Genomic DNA, 22659 nt, shown 5'->3' with positions numbered 1-22659 from the left:
GATTCCCTTTAAGTCATCTCTGTTGTTGCTGGTTCTTTTGGTTTCTCAGGCTAACCATTTGGTGATCTCTATAAATAAATGATGGTTTATACAGATCTTGTCTCTGTTGGGTGAAAGATGCCAGAGACCCTGGTTTGTTAATCACTTCTGTTTGTCCAGTTGTGCATTTTAAGCTCTAATCAGTAAAGAATTCATACCCATTGGCAAGAGGGCAGCCCTTTGCTATACGCCAATAATTGTCTTTTTAATTACTGCTTTTATCCTTCACCTATGGCTGAAACTTTAGAATTGAAGTTTTTGCTTTGTCTATTTGTACATCTATATAACTCAGGATGGCCTTTACTGTTCATTGTGTGAAGGTGTATTTTCCTACTGCAGGATGGTAGTAATAGATGATAAAATTTCTTAAAGGAGTTCTATTCTGGATGGCTTAGAGATAAACACGTGTTTATTTAATAAATGAGTATTCCTAAAATTCTCAGAAAATAAGGAAACTGAAATTCTAATACTTGCAATATGCCAAAAAAGAGAGATATTGCTTAAAAACTAGCTCAGAAAGGTTTTAAGAATTTAAGTTCACACCATTTAGGTAAGTCTTGGGGAAACAGGAGGACTAGTTTAATAATTTTGACTTAGTAAACAGAGCTGCATTTTCTCTGAGTTATCAGATGAAAGTATATTACAAGCATATCTGTTACCCCTACTTTGGTAAGTTCTTTGTAAACTTACACATTTTTACAGTAAGCTAGCATTACATCTATTTATTGTTTGAGGACTACACAAAAATGTAAATTTGATTTAATGAAATTGAACCTTCATTCTGACAAACTTTTTTCAATAGTAATTATGTTTTGTAGTATGACACTTGGAATTTCCAAGCTCTTTCAGGTAGTTCAAAAACTTGGACTTATACAAAAGTAAGTTAATTCATGGATAGCCATTGGATACCTAAATGATTTCTAAGTAAGACAGAGTAATGAAACATTAATTACTAAACATAATATTTTTACATGCTTTTTGCCTCTTATTTATGTATTTTACAGAGAGGATATAATATAGCTGGGTCTGTTAATGAACATATTTATTTTTGACACTTTGAGAAGTTCTATAAGAAACGTGTATGGATATGGAAAGTTTCATTGAAAGGGAATTTTATTTGCCATGGTCAAAGCTGGATAAGATTTGACAGATTTATTTATAAAATTTTCAAAAATAGTTTTAGTATAAAATATCTGGTTTTAGTATAAAACCAGATTTACAGAGAAATCTGGTTTTCTCTGTAAAATGATCAGTTTTTTAGATTATTGATCTACTCTTAAGAAGTAGTTATGAAAGTTTTCTTTTTACTTTACCTTCTGAGTAATATGCCTAGAAGTTTAAGAGTCCTTGTCATATCACAATAATTTGTCATGCTTTATACTGGCATACCTCAGAGGCATTGCAGGTTCAGTTCCATGCCACCACAATAAAGCAAATATCATAATGAAGTGAGTCACATGGATGTCTTTGTTTCCCAGTGCATATAAAAGTTATATTCACACTACACTGTAGTTCAATAAGTATGGAATAGCCTTATGTCTAAAAATAAAATATGCATACTTTAATTAAAGAATTCTTTTCTGCTAAAAAATGCAAACTATCATATTCAGAGAGCCATAATCTTTTTGCCTACGGAACATCTTGCATCAGTGTTGATGGCTGCTGACTGATGAGGGTGGTGGGCTGCTGGATATTAAGACGGCTGTGGCAATTTCTCAAAATAAGATAACAACAAAGTTTGCTGCATCAAATGACTCTTTCCTTCACAAAAACATTTCTCTGTAGCACATGATGCTAACTGATACTATTTTACCCAGTAGAATGTCTTTCGAAATGGAAGGCATGTTCTCAGCCCTGCTGCTGCTGTATCAACCAAGTTTAAATAATATTCTAAATCTTTTGTTCTTATTTCAACAATGTTCATAGAATGTTCACCAGGAGTGGATTCAATATCAAGAAACCACTGTCTTTGCTCATCCATTAGAAGCAATTCTTCATCTATTCACGTTTTATCACGAGATTGCAGCAATTCATTCACATCTTCAGGCTCCACATCTAATTCCAGTTCTCGTTCTGATATTTCCCCCACATTCCGTAGAGGAGGCAGTTACTCCCTCTATGGACGTCATGAACACCCCAAAGTCATCCATGAAGTTGGAACCAACTTCATCCAAACTCCTGTTAGTGCTGATATTCTGACCTTTCCCCATGAATCATGAATGTTCTTAATGGCATCTAGAAGGTGAATCTTTTCCAGAAGGTTTCCGATTTACTTTGCTCAGCTCCATCAAATGAAGCACTATCTATGGAAGCTACAGCTTTGAAAAAACATATTTCATAAACAGTAAGACTTGAAAGTCAAAATGACTCTGATCTACGGGCTGCAGATTGCATAGTGTGTTAGCAGATATGAAAACAGCATTAATAACATTGTACATCTCCATCAGAGCTCCTGGGTGACCAAGTGCATTGCCAATGAGCAGGACAGATATTTTGAAATGAATCTTTTTCTGTGCAGTAGGCCTCAACAATGGGTTTTAAATATTCAGTAAATCACTTTGTAAACAAATGTGCTGCCATCCAGGGTTTGCTGCACCATTTATAGAATACTGGGAGAGAAGATTTAGCACCATTCTTAACGGCCTTAAAATGTTCAAAGTGGCAAATGAGAACTGGCTTCAACTTAAAGTCACAAACATATTAGGTCCTAACAAAAGAGTCAGCCTGTCTTATAAGCTTTGAATCTAGGTATTGACTTCTCCTTTCTAACTATGAAAGTCCTAGATGGAATCTTCTAATAGAAGGCTATTTTGACTACATTGAAATCTATTGCTCAGTATAGCCACCTTCATTAATTTTCTCAGCTAGATCTTCTGAATAACTTGTTTCAGCTTTTACATCAGCACTTGTTACTTCATCTTGCACTTTTATGTTAAAGAGATGGCTTCTTTCCTTAAACCTCATGAACCAACCTCTGCTAACTTCAATCTTTTCTTCTGCAGCTTCCTCACCTTCAGAGAATTGAAGAGAGTTTGTGCCTTGCTGTGAATTAGGCTTTGGCTTAAGGGAATGTTGTGGCTGGTTTGATCTTCTATCCAGACCACTCAAACTTTCTCCAAAGCAGCACAAAGTCTGTTTCACTTTCTTTTCATTTGTGTGTTCACTGGAATAGCATTTTTAATTTCCTCCAAGAACTTTTCCTTTGCATTCACAACTTGGCTAAATGTTTGGCAAAAGAGACCTAGCTTTCATCCTAGTTCAGCTTTTAACATGTCTTCCTCACCAAGCTTAATAATTTTTAGCTTCTGATTCAAGCTGAGACATTTGTGACTTCAACATTTAGAGGCACTGTAAGGTTATTCATTGGCCTAATTACAACACGATATAATTTAGGGAATAGGGAGGCACAGGGAGAGGGAGTGAGACAGAGAAAAGCCCGTCAGTGGAGCAGTCAGAACGCGGCCCACATTTATCGGTTAAATTTGCTGTCTTATATGGGCATGGTTTACGGTGCCTCAAAACAAGTACAATAGTAACATTAAAGATCACTGATCACAGTTCACCATAAAAGATATAACAATAATGAAAAAGTTTAAAATATTGCGAGAATTACCAAAATGTGACACAAGGACACGAAGTGAGCACATGCTGCTGGGAAAAATGGCATTGACAGACTTCCTCAACGCAGGGTCGACAGAAACCTTCCATTTGTAAAGCACACAAATATCTGCAAAGCACCATGAAAGAAGAGACGGGTATACTGACTTCATCACATCCTTTCTTATTTAAGAAGACAAAGTCTTCTCACTTTTGAAAGAGCTAAATTTCTGTATAGGTAGGTTACCTCGTATGATTACTTTTTAAGTCTTTTATTGTAACTTTGGTAAATAAGTAGCCAAGTATCGTTTCTCAGTAACTCATGCTTCTAACTTAATCAAGTGTTAAAGACTCTTGACAACTTTTGATATTTTTCCTTCCCAAAATTGAATACTAAATTACAGCTTTTGAACCTAAAACTGACTTTGAGATTTCCCACTGGGCTCTGACAAATCACAAAGGATTTGTTCTTTCACCTTGTAAAAAGAAAAGAGCTAGAAATAATTAGTCTTGACATGGTTCTATTCAAGAGCTGTATATGAAGCAGTGTCAAATCAAAAGAGATGTTTAGCCTTCCCTAGGTTAAATTTGTATGGGTAAAATATCACCAACATAAATATTTCAGAAATTGGGTGTTGTATGGGAGGTTCCTAGAGAATTGTCAGTGTCCTTGCTGCCAATATCGGTCTATTTTTTTAGAGTCCTGCTACTGTATTGCCTGATATTAAAGAGCAATGTAATGCTATCAGTAACAATTCCAGTTAGATTTTAAACTATTAATACAATGTCACAACTTTAGTTCTTTAATTATAATCTAGCATCTTCTAGGCTGGTGGTGGGGATTCACATCATAAATACCGGGTTGATTAATATGCAGATGTTTAGAACCTACTCCAGACTTACTAAATCTCTTTGCTTGATATTCTTATTCTACTCGTATATTCTCATTATATGCTGGTATATTCATGGCATATTATGTCAGGACTACAAATCTCAAGAGCTCTTTTTCTAAAAATATTATATTCATCCAATTTTATAGATAAGATGCCAAATTTGTCTTTTTTGAGACAGGTCTCAAGTCTTTTTGAATTGACTTTATTATCTTAGTGCCATGCCAAAACAATAATCAAGTTTACTTGCCAGTTGCACTATTCTTGTTTTCATTCTCATCATATCTGTCACTTTTGAAAATTGTCTATATTAAAGAAAACAAAAATTTTAATTATTTTGTCATCTACATGTACATATTTACTCAACTCTGTTGATTCCCTGAAAGCTCTTGTCATCAGTTATGGGCCCAAATTCTTCTACTTCAACCAAGAACAGCCTCAGGCCCTGTTGGAAAGAACTATGCCAGGTACCTTTGGGTCAGGCTTCTGATGGCATCGCGTAAACAACTCTGAGACCATGTCAGTGGACCGAGTCAGGATTTTCAGAACTCTAGTCACCTGACAGATGGTTTTGTGAGAATCTAACCCAGGCTCTGGTAGAACAAGAATTACTTACCTGGTCATAGTTAAAAAATATCCTCAATAAATTACTTAATCCCAACAATAAAGAAAAATAAAATCTACAGGAAAAATTTAAATTACTTCCAAGGAGTAGGACGAAACACACACATGTGCATGCGTGCACGCACACACACAACACACACACACACACAAAGGCCATAAACTTTTCTATAACATCCTATAGTGTCAAAATACAATGGCACAATGTTTAAAAATGTGGACGAAAACAAGAATATTTTAAGTTACTAATCTCACTCAATTGTACATGCAATAGGCAGATATTCTCAATCATAAAAGAACCAAGAGTTCTTTTAATTCTCACAAACTTTTTTTGGAAAAACAAACCATTAAGTGATAATGTGAAGCTAACCAAGGCATAAAGTACAATGAGGAAATCAGGAATGGAGAGAGTCATGCAAAAATGACTGGAGCTGGTTCTACGTTCAGTAATGTACAGTGAGGAGCTCTAAGGACCTGCTCCCAAGCAAAAATGGTGAAAATTATTTGCAAAAAGTAAAATAAAATGAACAACTATTTAAAGTCTCAGGAAATGGTTCTACAGGCCATTATAGAAATGGCCTATGGCCTATGGGCCAATACTTCAGAAAATATGGAAATATGTATTGAAAAATATCTATTAAAATTCAGTAAGAAAAGCAGAAGTCTGTGATGGTTATCTTCCTGGAAAGAACAAGACACCAATATTTCTCATGTAGCACTTAGCTAACTGTTGCTGAGGCTAAGTTCTGGGTGATGTGGCCAAGAGGTGGGGCCTCTCTTCTTCTACCAAGTTCCATATGGAAAGGAGGCTCTGCCTTAGGCCTGGTGACACTGAGAATATTGATGCATTAATTGCCTTTATCCTAGCTTGTAGGAGGTGGTAGCTCCACACTGGAAAAAGACTAGAGGCTTCTGCCTCCTTCAATGAGCACTCAGCTCCTCAAGTGGGAATGTCATTCAAAAAACAGCACAACATTTCCCCCACCCCACAGCTCCAGAGCCATGGTTAATTGACTTTGCCTGGAAGAAGAAGCAGCCCTAAAACTCTTTCAAAGGAAGTGGCTGCATTTGCAACAGAGTATGGAGAAATTCAAGGTGGATGAGAATCTGTACAAAAGTGGAGGTTGTGGTGAAAAGTAATTGGGAGGAGACTAGTCAATTCATTGGATATATAGGCTAACCTGTAGGCTGTCAAGTTTGCTCCAAAGAATAGGGGAAGGAGAAAGTTGGAGGAGGACCTCCTAGCAATCAGAACCGATCTCAAAAACTGACTACAGGAACAATACCCTCAAAGGAGCCCAAATTTGATTGTATCAATTTGTTTCACTATTTATGTTCCAGGATACTGTTGAAAACAATAGAGCACTCAGCAGGTAATTAATGGAGCTTCACAACTGGATGTGATCTGGGAAATAAACAGTCACAGAGGACCCTGCCACAACCACTATCATCTCAGGATCACTGTGGACATAACCAAGATTACAACTGAAGAATAGCATCACAAATTTAACACTGTGTGTGGGTGTGTGGGTGTGTGTGTGGGATTTGTCACTAAAATAATCTAACCAGTCACTAAACAAATAAACAAGAATATATTAATAGCAAGCCTCAGGCATGTGCTTATTTGTGGGGTGACCAATATCCAGAATAGAAGCTATGCAAAGAAATAGGAAAGTATGAAGCATAAACTAAAAAAAAAAAAAAGAAAAAGAAAAAGAACAAAAAGGCAATAGGCAACAAGATCTGCCTATGAGAGAGACTGAAGGTCAGATTTAACAAATGCTACAAGGTAGCCATTGATAATATGTTCAAATAACTAAAGGAAACCATGAGTAATGTAAAGGAAGACAGTATAATTTCACATTAAATAAAGAATATCAATAAAGGGACAGCATTTATTTAAAAGAAGAACCACATGGAAATTCTGCAGCTGAAAAGTATAAAAACTGGTATGAAAAATTTAATAGTGAGGCTCAACAGTACATTTGAACTGGCAAATTAGCAAACTTGAAGATAAATTGAGAGCGAACATGCAATCTGAAGGACACAGAAAAAAAATAAAGAAAACTGGACAGAGCCTCAGAGAAATATGGAACAGTTAAGCACATGAACATATGTGTAAGAAGCGTGCCACGAGAAGAGAGCAGAAAATATATTTAGGGAAATTATAACAGAAAACATCCCAAAGTGCATTGAAAAGCATTAATATGCACAGGAAATTCAATTAACTCCAAGTAGGTAAACAGAAAGAGATCCACAAACAGACCCAACAAATAAAAAATGCTGAAAACAAAATACAGAGAGAAAATCTTGAAAGCAGTAAGAGAAAAATAACTGGTTACTTGCAAGACAACCACAAGAACATAACAGTTGATTTCTCATAAGAAACAATGGATATCAGGAGACAGTGGAATGAAAAATTCAACATGCCCAAAGAAAATCAATGTCAACCAAGAACTCTATATCCAACAAAGCTATTTTTAAAAAATGAAGCTGAAATAAACACATTCCAAGACTTTAAGAAAATTGAGAGAATTAAGAAATACTAAAGGAACTTTTTCAGACTAAAACAAAACTCCTGATGATAATTCAAATCTACATGAAAAAACAAAGGGCAATGACAAAAATTATTATTTAATAGATAAGGCAGTATAAATGTATATTTATTCCTTTATTCTCTTAGATGATTTAAAAACCATCTATATAAAACAATATAAATAAAATGTTGATTTCTGTGTGTTAATGAACATGAACATCAAGAAATGCAAAATATTTGCAAACAACATAAAAAGGAGGTGGGTGGGAGTAAACTGTGTTTGACTATGAAAATGACTCCAGATAATAACTAAAATCCACAGGAATAAATGAAAGTAACAGAAATTATAAATAAGAAGGCTAATATTTAAAAAGTTATAGATAAATACTTCTTTCCCTTTCTTCTTCAATTTCCTTAAAAGATATAAAATCATATAATGCAATAATTATAATAATGTATTATAGGATTTATAACATTTTGAGATGACTAATAATCATATCACAAAAGGGGGAAGTGAATAGAGTTACTACATAGGAGTAATATTTTATAGCTCACCATATTAACATAAATCTGATGTTGAAGCTAGAATAACCACTAGGGAAATAATTTTCAAATATTGAAAAATCATTAAAGAATTTAAAATACTACATTATAAAATATTAACTTTATGCAAACAAAAGCAGTAAAGGAGGAACAGGGGAACAAAAATGACATGAGACATACACACAAAAAAAAGAAAAATGGCAGATATAAATCCAACTACAGCAGTAAAAATATTAAATGTGAACAGAATAAGCAATCTATCTAATCAAAAAGAAGAGACTGTTGACTGGATAAGAAACAAGATCTATCTATATGCTATCTGCAAGAGACACACTTTAGATTCAAAGACACAAAAAAGATTAAAATTAAAAAATGGAAAAGATACATTGTGCAGCACCCAGAAGTATGCTAGAATGGCTATACTAATACTAGATAGAATAAAGTTTAAACAAATAAAAATGTTAATAAAGATAAAGGGGGACATTTTCTAATAATAAAAGGATCAATCCACCAGGATGATAGGGCAACTATAATCATTTATGTGCCTAATAGCAGAGAATCAAAATACATTAGGCAAACACTGACATAAAATGATGAGAGAAATAGAAAACATAAATAACAGAGATGCAAATATTCCAATTTCAATGATGGATAGAACAACTAGACAGATCAATAAGAAAATACAATAATTGAACAACACATTAACCAACTAGATCTAAAAGACATCTACAGAACATTCCACACAATAGAAGAATACATATTTTTCTCAAGTGCACCTGAAATAGTCTCCAAGAGAGAGCATACAATAGGCCATAAAACAAACCTCAGTGAATTTAAAAAGATAGAAATAATAAAAAAATATTTTCTCTGACTATAATGGGATGAAATTAGCAATCAACCACAGAAGGAAATTTGAGAAATTCAAAAACATGTAGAAATTAAACCAATGGGTCAAAGAAGGAAAAAAAAAAAAAAAAAACGGAATCAGAAAGTACTTTCAGATAAACTGAAATGAAGAAACAACACACCAACGTTTATGTAATGCAGCCAAAACGTTGCTCAGAGTCAGATTTCACACAGACACACAAAGGAGATCATGGAGGAGAAGGAGGCAATGCAGCCGCATAGACCCAGATTAGACTATTGCAGCCACAAGCCAAAGGACACCATGGATTCCCACAGCAACCTGAAGCTAGGAGAGAAGCAGGGAATGTGCCCTCCCAAGGAGCCTCTGGAGAATGGCTGGCACAGCCAAAGCCCTGATTTCAAGCTTCTGGACTGCAGAGCTAGGAGACAATAAATTCCTGGTGTTCTAACCTACCAGCTTGTGGTAATTAGTTACCACAGCCAGAAGGATCTAAAGCATGTTCAGTTATACTAAGACGAAAAGAAAGAGGATTTCAATTATTAGCATCAGAAAGGAAAGAGGGGCCATTATTATCAAAAGTTCAGATACAAAGGATTAGAAAGAAACACTAGGCACACTATATGCCAATAAATCAGATAATTTAGATGTAATGGACACTTCCCTAGAAAGACAAAAACTCTGTCTTTCTAGGAAAGACAAAGCTAAAACAAGTACAGAGAATAAATTAATAACAATAAACCCCACACAAATATAAACCTAGATCCAGATGACTGCACCACTTAATTCTACCAAATATTTAAAGGATAATTAATAGAAACCTTTATAAAATCTTCTAAATATAGAAGAGGGGTTAACACTTCCCACTCATTCTATGAGACCAGTATTGCTCTGGTAACCATATCAAAGACATCTCAAGAAAAGAAAACAACAGACCAATATCTTTTATGGATAAGAACACAGAAATCCTGAATGAAATATAAAGAAAGTGAATCCAAGTACACAGAAAAAGAATTATACACAATGAGCAAAATAGATTTATCTAGGCATGCAAGGTTGGTTTAACACCTGATAATTAATTTAATACACTCTATTAATAGAGTAAAGCAAATGCCACATGTACATTTTCTGCAAAGGCAGAAAACACAACATATTTTCTTGATAAAAATATTTAACCAACCAGGAATAGAAAAAAATTTCCTCAACCTGACAAAGGATATCTACAAAAACCCACAGTTAATGTACTTAATGATGAAGGACTGAATGCTTTCCCTCTAAGATCAGAAACAACATACGCTCACCACTTCCTTTTCAATATTGTACTGGAGGTTCTTGCCAGGGCAATTAGATAATAAAATCTGAAAAATAAAATAAAATAAAAGGCACATAAATAGCAGAGAAAAAAATAAAACTGTGTATACTTCTAGACGACATGGTCTTGTATATACAGCCTATCCTAAGGAATACATACACTAAACACTATTAGTACTAATGCACAACTTCATCAATGTTGCAGGACAAAAGATCCATGATATGATGATCTCATGCATATTTATATACTTAGAATGAACAATCTGAGAATGAAATTGGTAAAACAGCAGCACTTACAACAGCATCAAAAAGAATAAAATGCATAGGAATAAATTTAACAAAAGACATGTAGCTAGTAAAATAAGCTATGCATCAGCTAAAAATAGCAATGTGGACTTCAGATCTGGCAAAAAATAAATTGCTGTGTAAAAACTATAAACCCTAGAAATAATGTAAGAAGCTAAGAGAGAGGTATGGAAGTAGTCTCCCTGGGGGGGCTCCAGAGGATGTCTGGTTCTACCAACACTTTAATTTCAAGCCTCTGAATTCTAGAATTAAGAAATACTGAATTTCTGTTGTTTTAAGCCACTCAGTTAGTGACGATATCCCTCATGAACTCAGAAAATTCCTGAACAAAATATTGGCAAACTGAATCCAACAATGTATAAAAAGAATTATATTCATTACCAAGTGGGATTTACTCCAGATATGCAGGGCTGACTTGCATTAGAAAAAAAATGAACTATTGTGATTTATACCAACAGGCTGAAGAAGAAAACTTATATCAATTATTGTCGAAAAAACATTTGACAGGGCAGGCCACGGTGGCTCAGCAGGTAAGAATGCTTGCCTGCCATGCCCAAGGACCCGGGTTCGGTTCCTGGTGCCTGCCCATGTAAAAAAAAAAACATTTGACAAAATCCAACATCCATTCATGATAAAAATTAGGAATAGAGGGGAATTACCTCCACTTTGATAAAGATCATTTACAAATAATCTAAGCTAACATTATACTTACTGATGAAAGACAGAACGCTTTCCTGAAAGTTAAGGAATAAAGCCAAGATTTCAGCTCTCACCACTATTATTCAACGTAGTTGTGGAGTTTCAACCAGCACAAGGCAAGAAAAAAAAAATTAGAAGTCACGCAGATTGGAAGGAAGAATAAAGCTGTCCCAATTTGCAGAAGGCATGGCTGTGTATATAGAAAATCCAAAGAAATCCACAAAAAAATCTCCTAAAACACATAAAGTTTTTCTGCTAGGTCATAGGACACAAGACCAACATGCAAATATTAAACACACATCTATACACTAACAGTGAACATGCAGAAACAGAAATTTTAAAAATATCTATCATTTACAACAACTCCAAAGAAAACAGAATACTTAGCTATAAACAACAAAAATTTTATGGGGTCCGTAATCTGACATTACAAAACGGAGGCAAAGGAAAGCCAAGACAACCTAAATAAATTCCTGAACCACGTTCAGGATGAGAAGACTCAACACAGCACAGATGTCAATTCCCCCACCCCCCAATAGATGTATAGGTTTAATGCAGCTCCTACCAAATCCCAGCATGTGTTTGGTAGAGAGAGACAAGTTTATTTTAAAATTTGTATGATAAGGTACAGCCCTAAAATAACTAAAATAATCTTGATAAGATAAAACAGTGTAAAATGAGAAGACACATCTCATTTTGTGTAAAATATTTTTGTAAAATAGTGTAAAATGAGAGAATACATCTCAGGTAACTGACCTGATTCTTCAAGAAAACAACAAGGAAATGTGAAGCACCCTTCCTAAAACTTTTAGCGTAGTAATTATGTAACATTATATCTCTCCTCATTATAAGGTCAGAGACAAGCTTCGGTCCATTGTATCCCTCCACTTTTTAAAATATATAACTAGGAAATTTCCAAAAAAAAATACACACAGCATCTCTTCTTTATACAATTCCCACAACTGTGTCAAAGAGCACCTGGCATATGAAAGCAGGAGCCACGTGCAATGACTTTCATCCCCTTTGGCCCTCAGATCTCACTCTGGGGCAGTTCATCCCACTTTCTATGGCAAACCTTTAGGGCACAGAGGGAACTTTACTCATCATAGATAACATTCAATCACACTGAAGACTAATGGCAGCATTTACTATTTAAAGGAACTGTCACTCAAATTATTCAATTTCCCAAGTATTTGGAGAATTATGTGAAGAAAGTTTTAACAAATATGTATAATGGAGTTATTTCTCCACAGTAGCATTTAAAAGCATTTTCTTTCAGCATATGCTTTAGGTTTATATATATACATATATATATTTTTTTCTATTTATATATATGGGCATCCCAGAGAATTAGGAATTCCATGGTTAGCCACAGTATGTCACATCTTTTGCTGCGCTGCTTCTGCGCTTTCTATATACTTTCGTTAGTATATAATTCATACTGTTTCCTTAGTTATAAAAGGTATGCAAAAATTCCTACTTTTCAGGGTTACTGTGGACATTAGAAAACCTGCCAGTAGAAAGTCTGGCAGAGAGATTACTTTTATTTTGTAGGAATCTCCTTCTAACTGCAAGCAGTTTTAGGGCAGGAACCACGACCTAATAATCACTTGCAATAGATATGAATTTGCTTTACAACCCTTAGATGCATGAAATATCACCTTATTTTATGTCTCAAATGAAATCTTTCTCAAATCCTTACTTGGAGCCCACCTCCCCTTCACTGCTCACTATGCAATAGTCCCAGAATGTTCCGACTGCCCGGAAATGTGAGAGTGACTTATGTTTTTAGTTCTTTGAGCTCGTTGCTACGAGACAACCAAATTCAAGTGGTTCTATCAAATACAAGAACTAACTTGCTCACAATACTTCCCAACATACGCCACTCTTCTAACCTGTCTCTCTCTCCTGTCCTTCCAGGTCCTTCCACTTAGCACATGGATTCAGCCACTCCATGGCCCCTCATCCACAACCTAGTCCTTTACCTATCTCTGCCCCTCATTTATCTTCTGGAAGCATGGGGTGGCTGGGGAGGTGGGAAGGTGGCATTTATGATGAACAAAAGGAAATTAATATCATTGATTTCTTTTTCAAGTTATCCCCCCATTCATGCATTTATCCCCAGTCCTAGCAGGGTGCCTGGTACACAGAAGACACTCATGAATTTAGAAAGTACGCAACAGAGGTGATCTTTCATTAGGCCCGGCAACTGGAAGTTTTACATTGTTGACTGAAGTCTCAGAGCTTGGTAATTGGTTAGTTAGCACACATGCGATAAACCTTTTCAACATCTTGGATATGTCACTGAGAGTCCCAAGTTTCAAAGCCAGAGTTAGACAAGCTTTTCCAAGGAAGGTGGCCAGACATACAGCAACTGGGTAAAATGCTCAGTGCTTGGAGACCACTATTACTTCATACTCATCTGGGTAAAAACACATATCAGGGAATGAGACAAATGACTGGCTGTCATGTCTGACATTTTATTGTGAATTAGTGAAATAATATGACTTCGGCTATCTGAGCTGTGTTTTCCAGATAATACCTTAAGCCTCCCAATGTCACTACATAATCATTTTGAATGAATATATTCCTATAATATATTATATATATTACATATAGCATATGTGTGGGGTGTTGTGTGTGCATTCTGTGTGAATACATAGGTAGATAGATAGATGAAAATTCTTGCTGTCTTTAGCAAACTTCAGCATACATAATTTTTCTCTAATAATTTGATGTAGCCATTACAAACATTCATTATTCTAGTCTATATAAACAGTGGTACCTCCTGGAATAAATTGGTTTTTTTGCATGGCAGGAAATTACTCTGGATGCTGGATTTTTCTAAACCAAAGGCCTCTCTTTTCTTTCAAAATATTTTTCTCACTCCATACTGCGTGCTGGGATATAATGTTTTATTAAACAGTAGCAGATTATTGTTCCTTTATAATTTTAAAATTTCTTGCTTCTAAGTTGTTAAAGCTTACCCACAGAAAACGAGCTTCTTTTAGGAAATGGGAATAAAGAAGGACAAAGAGCCCGATTTTCACTGGGCTGATTTTTGATGCCATTTTTCACTAAAAAGGACCTTCCATTTCAGTGTCTTTGTGTTTCAAGTTTGAGCTGAGACCACGACTGCTAATCTGACTGCGGGTATTTACACGGTACTTTGTATCATTCAGAGGAATGTCATAAGCACTGAACTATTCGTGTCTCATTTTGAGCCTGTGAAGTATTATTTTATAGACAAGAACCTGAGGTTTAGAAGGATCACGTCCCTAAGCTGGCAGAAGGGATTAAACTCCATCCCTTACCTCCTGACCCAGTTGCCAGTACACTCATGACACTGTGTAAACATTCTGAGAGATTCAACTTAATTGACCCCACAAGGTCTGATAATTCACAAATGACACTGTGACTGAATTTAGTGATTAACTTTTTAAGGTCAGACTTGTTCTTCTCGTATATTTAGGTTCGAATGTTAACTATTAGTCCAGCTACCTCTAAGCACACTGACCAAATGCTTTATGGGACAGATATACATTTTTATGGACATGGCTGCCAATTAATGGATGATCCTTTTTTTTTTTTACTCTTGTTATCCATGAGGAAGAATATGTGAGAACTCATATCTTCATTTCAGTATTTTTTGCTTCATTTTCTCCTTTCTTGGAATGTTTTCACCTTTCTGACAACCCAAATCCTAATTACCGTTCAGAATTCAGTTGAACTTAACAATTTCTAGGAAATACCTTCCATGATTACAACAGACCTCTCTTGGCTTTCTCTTTTTCCTCACTCTTCCCAACACCCCCTACCTCAATAATTCATTAATAGTTTCAGGTCTCTACAATTTATTGACCTAGTTAGATGGAAAATTTCTCAGATCAAAGATTGCAATGTCTATTTCTAATATACTCCTTTTTGCAGCTGTATGATAGGTGACCATTTTAATGACTTAATGAATACAAAAGTCAATAGATTCAGCTAAGTTCAACATATTGTACATTTTCTAGATGAAAAATAGATATAAAAATGCCTTTGTTCTGGTTACTCTTCATTTGCCCCTCTTCACATACCCTGATCTATTTTCCATTCTCTCTGACCTGTCACGTGCCTTCTGAAGGTGACCCCAGTAGAGTGGACAGCTTGGTAGGCAGAGAAATGATACCCCAAAGATGTCTACACTAGTCCTGGAAATTTGTGAATAGGACACATTGTATAGCAAAAGGGATCTGCAGGTGTGATGAGGGTTAAGGGCCTTGAGATGGGGATATTATCCTGGATTATTCAGGTAGGCTCCATCTAATAATGAGTGTTCTTAAAAGTTGAGAACCTTTCATAGCTGTTGGTATGCAGGAGCATGATGACAGGAGGCTGTAGTGATACAAAATAAGGATCCAACACACTACTGTTGGCTCTGAAGATGGAGGAAGGAGCCATGAGCCAAGAAATGCAAGCAGCCTCTAGAAGCTGGAGAGGGCAAGAAAATGAATTCTTCCTTAGGGTCTTCAGTGAGGGATGCAGCCCTGTTGAGACCTGGATTTTAGTCCAGTGAGCATCATGTCAAATCTCTGGTGTACAAAACTGTGAGATATACACTTGTATGGTTTAAGCCACCAAGTTTATGGTAATTCATTATAGCACCAGCTTGCTGGATACCTAGTGGATTCAGCCAGTGGGAGTCAGTGGCAGGACTAGAGAAGGAGTGGGTAGGGAATTTCTTCCCAGCTCCTGCTTTTACCTTTGCTGTGCCTATGTTACTCTACACCTTAAATTCCCACTGGGTGGCTCTTTCTCCATGTAGCCAGCTTCCACTGGTCTCTGGTAAGATTTTCTCTCTTGATTCCACCTTTAGAGAAAGAATGGCTCCCCACTTGTTGCTAGTTTCTGGGAGCCTTCATATCCCTAGTTTGTTCATTTAACCCTGCCCACATCTCTTCTTTTTTTGTACTTTTTTTCTCTTTGAATAGTCTGGAGTGAATTTGTTTCCCAGACCGGGACAGCCTTGTTTCCTTAAAGCTTTGTGAAGGGTTGCTGAAAGTTTATATAGACTTGGGAGAGGAGCATAGGGTAGAGAAGGGAAGAAAGGGTCATGAGAAACCATTTGACCCCTAAAAGAACTTCAGCTTCCTATGACTTTTCCCATCCCTATGAGATATGTCTGAATTTCTACCTTACTCTGTGATATTTCTATAGTTTTGCAAGCCCCACCCCCAAACCTCAGCTATTCCCATACACACGCAAATATTTTTCTTAATATTTACTCTCTGTGTTTACATTCCTATATTTAGGATATAGGATATATCTTGGTAACATATCTTGGAAAACAAGAAGGTCAAGTTCTCAGAATGAGCATCACAAAGATCATTAATTTGTCTATGTCAAACTACATGTCCATATTTAGCACATGCACAACTGACACATTCATGAGAGGAAGACTGTAAGTTATAATATGGTTATATAACAGTAAAGGACCTTCCATATCTGTACAGAGATCCAGGTATGTCAATCATTCTGAGCTTAGCCAGAAGCTGACATCCTCAAACAGCCACATTCTGGTCTCTAGCTGTTCTGGCCTTATTTCTCAGCCAAGATATACTTCCCTAATGTGTTTGTAGATCACAGAACATGAGAATGGATGAGGGACCATCTGTTTCGCCTCTTTATTTCGTAAGTGAGTAAAAACCCTAAAATGCCATGTTAGGGAGGTAACCGGGTACAGAGCTTAAGGGCTGGGACTGCAGAGTCAGGCTTCCCAGGAGTTTGAAACGTGGCTCCATTACTTAATTGAAAACTTGGGCAAATTATTTCACTTTTCTGAATCTGTTTTCACATCTTTAGTTTGGATATATCTGTCAGGGTTCTCCAGAGAAAAGAAAAACAAGAGGAGATACCTGTATCTATTTTAAATCTTTACCTAGATGATAGACAGAGGATCAATAGAAATAGATGATATACTTATTTTATGGAATTGACTCCCACAATTGCAACGGCTGGCACAACTGAAATTTCTAGGGCAGGCTGGCAGGCTGGAAACTTAGGGAGGAGTTCATGTTGCAATCTTGAGGCTGAAATCTATAAGGCTGGCTGCAGGGTGGAAACTCAGGCAGGATTTGATGCCACAGTATTGAGACAGACATAAGTCTTCAAATGACTGGATGAGGCCTGGCAACATTATCAACATTAATTTCTTTTACTTAGAGTCAACTGATTGTAATCACAGCTAATCACATCTACAAAATACCTTTATAGCATCATCTAGATTTGCATGTGATTAAATAACTGGGTACTATCATCTACGCAAGCTGACACATAGGCCTAACCATCACAGAGTGGTAATAAGAGTATCAACCGCTGGTTTGCAGTGAGGATTAAATATATGTGTTAAGTGTGTTACAACACATGCCTACAGTCAGTAAATGGTTGGAGGACATTAGAACGAAAATTAAATTCAATTATACACGCTTTCTTTTATAATTCTTAACTCGGAACAGATGTTGTCCTCCTTTACAGATGATGAAACTGAGGGTCACAGATTTCAAACAACTGGACCAAAGTCACAAAGTCACTCAGGGGAAAAGATTCAAACCCAAATCTTCCCAATTCTAAACCCCACGTTCTCCATAGTTTCTCATGCCGCCTCTTTATTCTGAACAGTAAGGCCATCGGCTCCTCCCATGCCCTTCCCAACTTCGAGTCAATGTAGGTGAAGTTCACCTTCTTTAGGTTACTGTGGATTCTTCTCTCCCTTTTGTTGGAAATATCCTGTCTAACCTAGCAAAACCACAAACCCTCTAAAGCTTACTTTGCTTTACTTCTTTTCACGCCAATTATCACTACTTGACATCAACTTATATATTTAGTTGTTTACTTTCCATCTTTCCCACCAAGATTATAAACTCCAGGCAACTAAGGTCTCTGTTTTGTCCATTGCAATATCCACAGCATGTAGAACAAGGGAGGTGTTCAAAAGCACTTTTGATAAAGTATGAATGAATGAATTCTCAGCAAGTACTTGCAAGGAGCCTCTACACATCGATTACTTTCTTTTCCCATCTCACAATCACAGCCATTTACTAAGGAATAAACCCACACTCCAGAGCTATCCCCTTGGTTAGACTGTGCCATTTAAAACCATTTTCTATGTCAAGCCATTGTGCACTAAAAAACACTTCCTGCCATTTGATTATTCCCCATCCATACTTATAAACTTACTGAGTTTGACATTTGCTAGCACATTTCAAATCTAACCTGCTAATCATGGAATTCTGGGCCCTTTACCAGCTTTCTCATTTTGCTTTAAATCTAATTCTTCTCATTTCCTGGTGTGTCTCAAATTCTAATTATTACTGTCTGATTTATATTGAACATAACTATTCTGACTTGAATATAGCTAATGAAAACTTCCATTCCTTCCTATCATATAGCTATTCAAGTTCAAATCAATTCTTCCTGAAGATCTGGGTTCTGATAAAATCATTACAAACTTTTTTTTTTAATTTCTGCCTGGCACTCTGAAAAAGAAAATTAAACTGTCCCTCTCTTATATTCTAAGTTCTTGCAATTTAATACAAATGATGACAGTGTAAAAAGTTAGTTATTTGGGGACACAAAACACACACAATTAAACAATCAAGAGAGATAAGGGGGTTTTGAGAGTGGAATCAAGTCCATTTTTTTACCACCCAAAGTATTCAACAGTGAGACTTCCCTCTGGATTTTACTGTTTGTTATGTCTTCTACTTCATAACCTCTTCCAAATTTTGTTTAAAATTTTATTTCTCTTTAATGGCTTCCTGAATTACAAAGTCCACTCAGGCATGGAGATTCCCATTTCTCAGGCAACTCACAAAACCAAGGTGCTCTATTTAACTTTCTAAGTGTGTGTGTGTGTGTGTGTGTGTGTGTGTGTGTGTGTGTGTGTTTCCAAGATATTAGAAGCTTACATAGTGAAGTTTCAAGAACATTATATATAGCAACTATATCCTCAATCTGTGATCAAGAGGTTTGGTTATAGACAACAGATGTTATACAATAAAGAATTTAAACTCAGTTCTCTGAAAGAATGTTCAAAAGATATACACATTTATTGTGTATAAAATATTTGCATAAAATATATTCCCTTATTATTAACAATGGTGTGTCGGTTTGTCAAAATTTTCCAAGTTTCCTCCTATGATCAGGGATTGCTTTTATAATTGAAAATATTGTTTAAAAAGAGATATATTTCCAATCAGTACATGGTTGACCATAAGTATACTAATAACATTTCCTCTGAGGATTTTTTCTCTTTCTGACCTCTGAGCAAACTATCATTAGGTTGTAATTTAACTCAATATTTGTTTTTTGCAGATTCAACAAAACTTCAAGCCTGACCCCCAAAGTTGGCATACATATGCACATGCCCTATGGCTTCTTTGTCATCACATACCAACCATAAGTCATTAACAGGAAGCCTTACTTGACTGAGCATGGCCAGTGTTCATAAAACATTATGCAGGAGAACTGGAAGGAAAATTCTAATTAAGCAGCTCAGCTTTGTGGATTATGTGGCTGTTTTGCAGTTTAAAATCTTGGTAAAGCAGATACAGGAAGTAAACTCATATAACCAGGCAAAAATGGGTTGATACTTCAAAACAGCTGAGTTCATGCTCTTTTATAATAATCATATCTGGTAATAATCTTAGCAGCTAATTTGTACTAACCTCTAAATCTGGTTTTTATGCAGATTATCAATTTGGTCACAACAATGCTGTCAAATAGGTACTATTTTTATCCCCATTTTAAGGGTGGGTTACAATTCTAGAGAGATTAAAAGTGACTTGCCCAGATGAGTAAAAAATAACTACAAAACATGAATAAATAATAGGGGGGAAGAAGTGGTATAAATTTTGAGTAGATTGCAATACTCGTGGTCAGTGAGAGGAAGGGGTAAGCGGTATGGAATGCATGATTTTTTTCTTTTGTATTTTTATTTCTTTTTCTGGAGTGATGCAAGTGTTCTAAAAATGATCATGATGATGAATACACAATTATGTGATGATATTGTGAGCCACTGATTGCATACTTTGGATGAACTTTGTGGTGCATGAAGATTTATCATTAAAATATATACGTTTTTTAAAAGTGACTTGCCCAAAGTCATACAGCTAGTAGCAAAACGGAATTCACATCCATATTTGCCTGACATCAAACCATAGTTCTTTCCTTTATATGGAGCTGGTTCGTGCTGGCTAATCCTGCCTCTACCAGGAAACTCAGAGGAGAAGGGCCAGGATTGAAAGAAAAGAAGTTAATGCATTAGAAAATTTTCTATCTAACGTGCCACCATGGCCACCAAAATAAATTCTTTTAAATGAGGAAACCTAACCAGGGAATGCATAATCAAGAGGAAGTAAGGTAGCCTTATGAGCCATGCATACATTTGGTAAGCAGTGCTTTGGGTCACAGACTGTTATTAAAGAGTGCTTTTTTTTAGCATTTCCCTGTGTGTGTGTTTCTCTCTCTCCTGATGGTTCTACAACTTAAATCAAGTCCTACTCTGGGTCAGGTCTGCAGTATTTACTCTCAGTGTGCTTGGCCTTAGAATATGTTTGGCACCAGAATGCACTGAAACCAGCAGAGCAAAAAAGGGGGTCCTATTGTAGATCTGGACAAACAAAAGCAAGATTCCAAGATAAAAAATAATGTAGGGACACTTCATATTATGGTGGTGGCCCTACTGACACACAGGTCTAGCCATGTGGCCAACTGAACGTTTCTTTTTTTTTTTTTTTAATTTCATTTGTCTACTTTGCGAAATCAGGGGATGGACTCTAATTTCCAATGGCCCTACATGTTTGACATTCTGTGCTTTTTATAGTAACTACTATACTTATGCAGGAATAGATTGTTGAAAAGTAAGAGGGAAAATACAGTTCGACAGAACCATTTAATGCTTGGATTTTTTTAATGCACATTTTAGACTGCATATTGTTTTATTTAAGTCTTGATAAAAGAGCCATTTGCATTCTAATCCTGACTGTCCCTGCCATGCTAGGAGAAAGATGAATCTTTCATTCTTTTGGTGTTTTAATTTCTTCAGTGGTTAAGCAAGGACGATACATCCAACCTACCTTTCAGAATTTCTGAATGGATTGTAGCAAAAGCTTCATAATGTTTTGGCTTAAAAGATTTATCTCTGAACCATATTTATGTTTTCACATTCTATTTTCCTCAACCAGTCTTCAATATGATTCACAAAGAAAATACATCCATATAGTTGGATTAATTTCTGCAAATCCTTGGATGATCTCAAAATGTTTGTCCGTGACAAATCAATGAATTTGAATTTTTGGCAAATGACAATCATTATGTACATGTTTCAAATATCTGCCCTTTTCTCCAGTTTAAATAATCTGTGCTTAAATAATTTTGAATAAATGTTAAAATTCGACAGCATCAGAATAATGTTCTGTTGAACTAAAACTGCCCTGATGACATGAGAAATCGGGATGCAAAAATTCCATATAGATGCCAAATGGAATTTGGTTGAAATATGCCAAATTTTACACCTTATTGAGACTGACTGCTGGAAATGGTAATGAGCTTTAAAAGGAAAATTACTGGAAAACGTTGACTTTAAGGATGAGGAAAGGAAGGACGTAAAATTTCCTAAGTAACCAGAGTGTGCTAGGCACTTTACTGCAGCCACATATTCCATCCTTGTCATAGCTCCAGGAGGAAGGCACTATTCTCCCTGTTTTATTGAAGTATAATCTGAATGCCACAGAAGAGACATAACTTACCCGAATTCCTTGGTATGAGCATAATCACATCCCAGATTTCTATCAGAAGTCAAGCCAAAATCTGTTAAGTCTACTTCAATAGCAAAACACCACAAGCTAACCTTTGGTAATCCTATCAAGTTCTGCTTTCTGGGAAAAATATTTCATGATAGATAAACTCGGGCAGAGAAACCAGGAGTGATGAGACCACTCATGTGCCCTAGTTTGAGATGACAAATCTCTGTGTACACAGAAAAATATCACACTCACTCCAATCACACATCATAAAATGATACCAGAACTTACAGTAATCATGTTATAAAATAACAGCTCCAATGTATTGAACATTCAACAAATTCAAAAACGTTATTTCAAAACCTCATGTAAACCTTAAGGTAGGTTTTATAACTCCATTTTACAGATGAAGTAACTGAAGCTTCTACAGATGAAAAACGATAATGATAATAATAAATAATTGTTTAG

General features: G+C 35.9%; 1 long non-coding RNA gene across 1 annotated transcript in view; it reads right to left on the bottom strand.

Moving 5' to 3' along the window:
- The window catches only part of LOC143655145 (uncharacterized), a 213496-nt gene that overhangs the window by 137545 nt on the left and 53292 nt on the right, over nt 1–22659 (bottom strand). Inside the window, exon 2 of the long non-coding RNA XR_013162068.1 lies at nt 10393–10449. This is a non-coding gene — a long non-coding RNA (uncharacterized LOC143655145). The remainder of the gene's footprint in view (nt 1–10392; nt 10450–22659) is intronic.

Source organism: Tamandua tetradactyla, chromosome 14 (assembly GCF_023851605.1).
Source record: "Tamandua tetradactyla isolate mTamTet1 chromosome 14, mTamTet1.pri, whole genome shotgun sequence".
Classification (NCBI taxonomy): Eukaryota; Metazoa; Chordata; class Mammalia; order Pilosa; family Myrmecophagidae; genus Tamandua; species Tamandua tetradactyla.
Note: the sequence above shows the minus strand (reverse complement) of the source record. Positions and strands in the feature narration are given on the sequence as shown.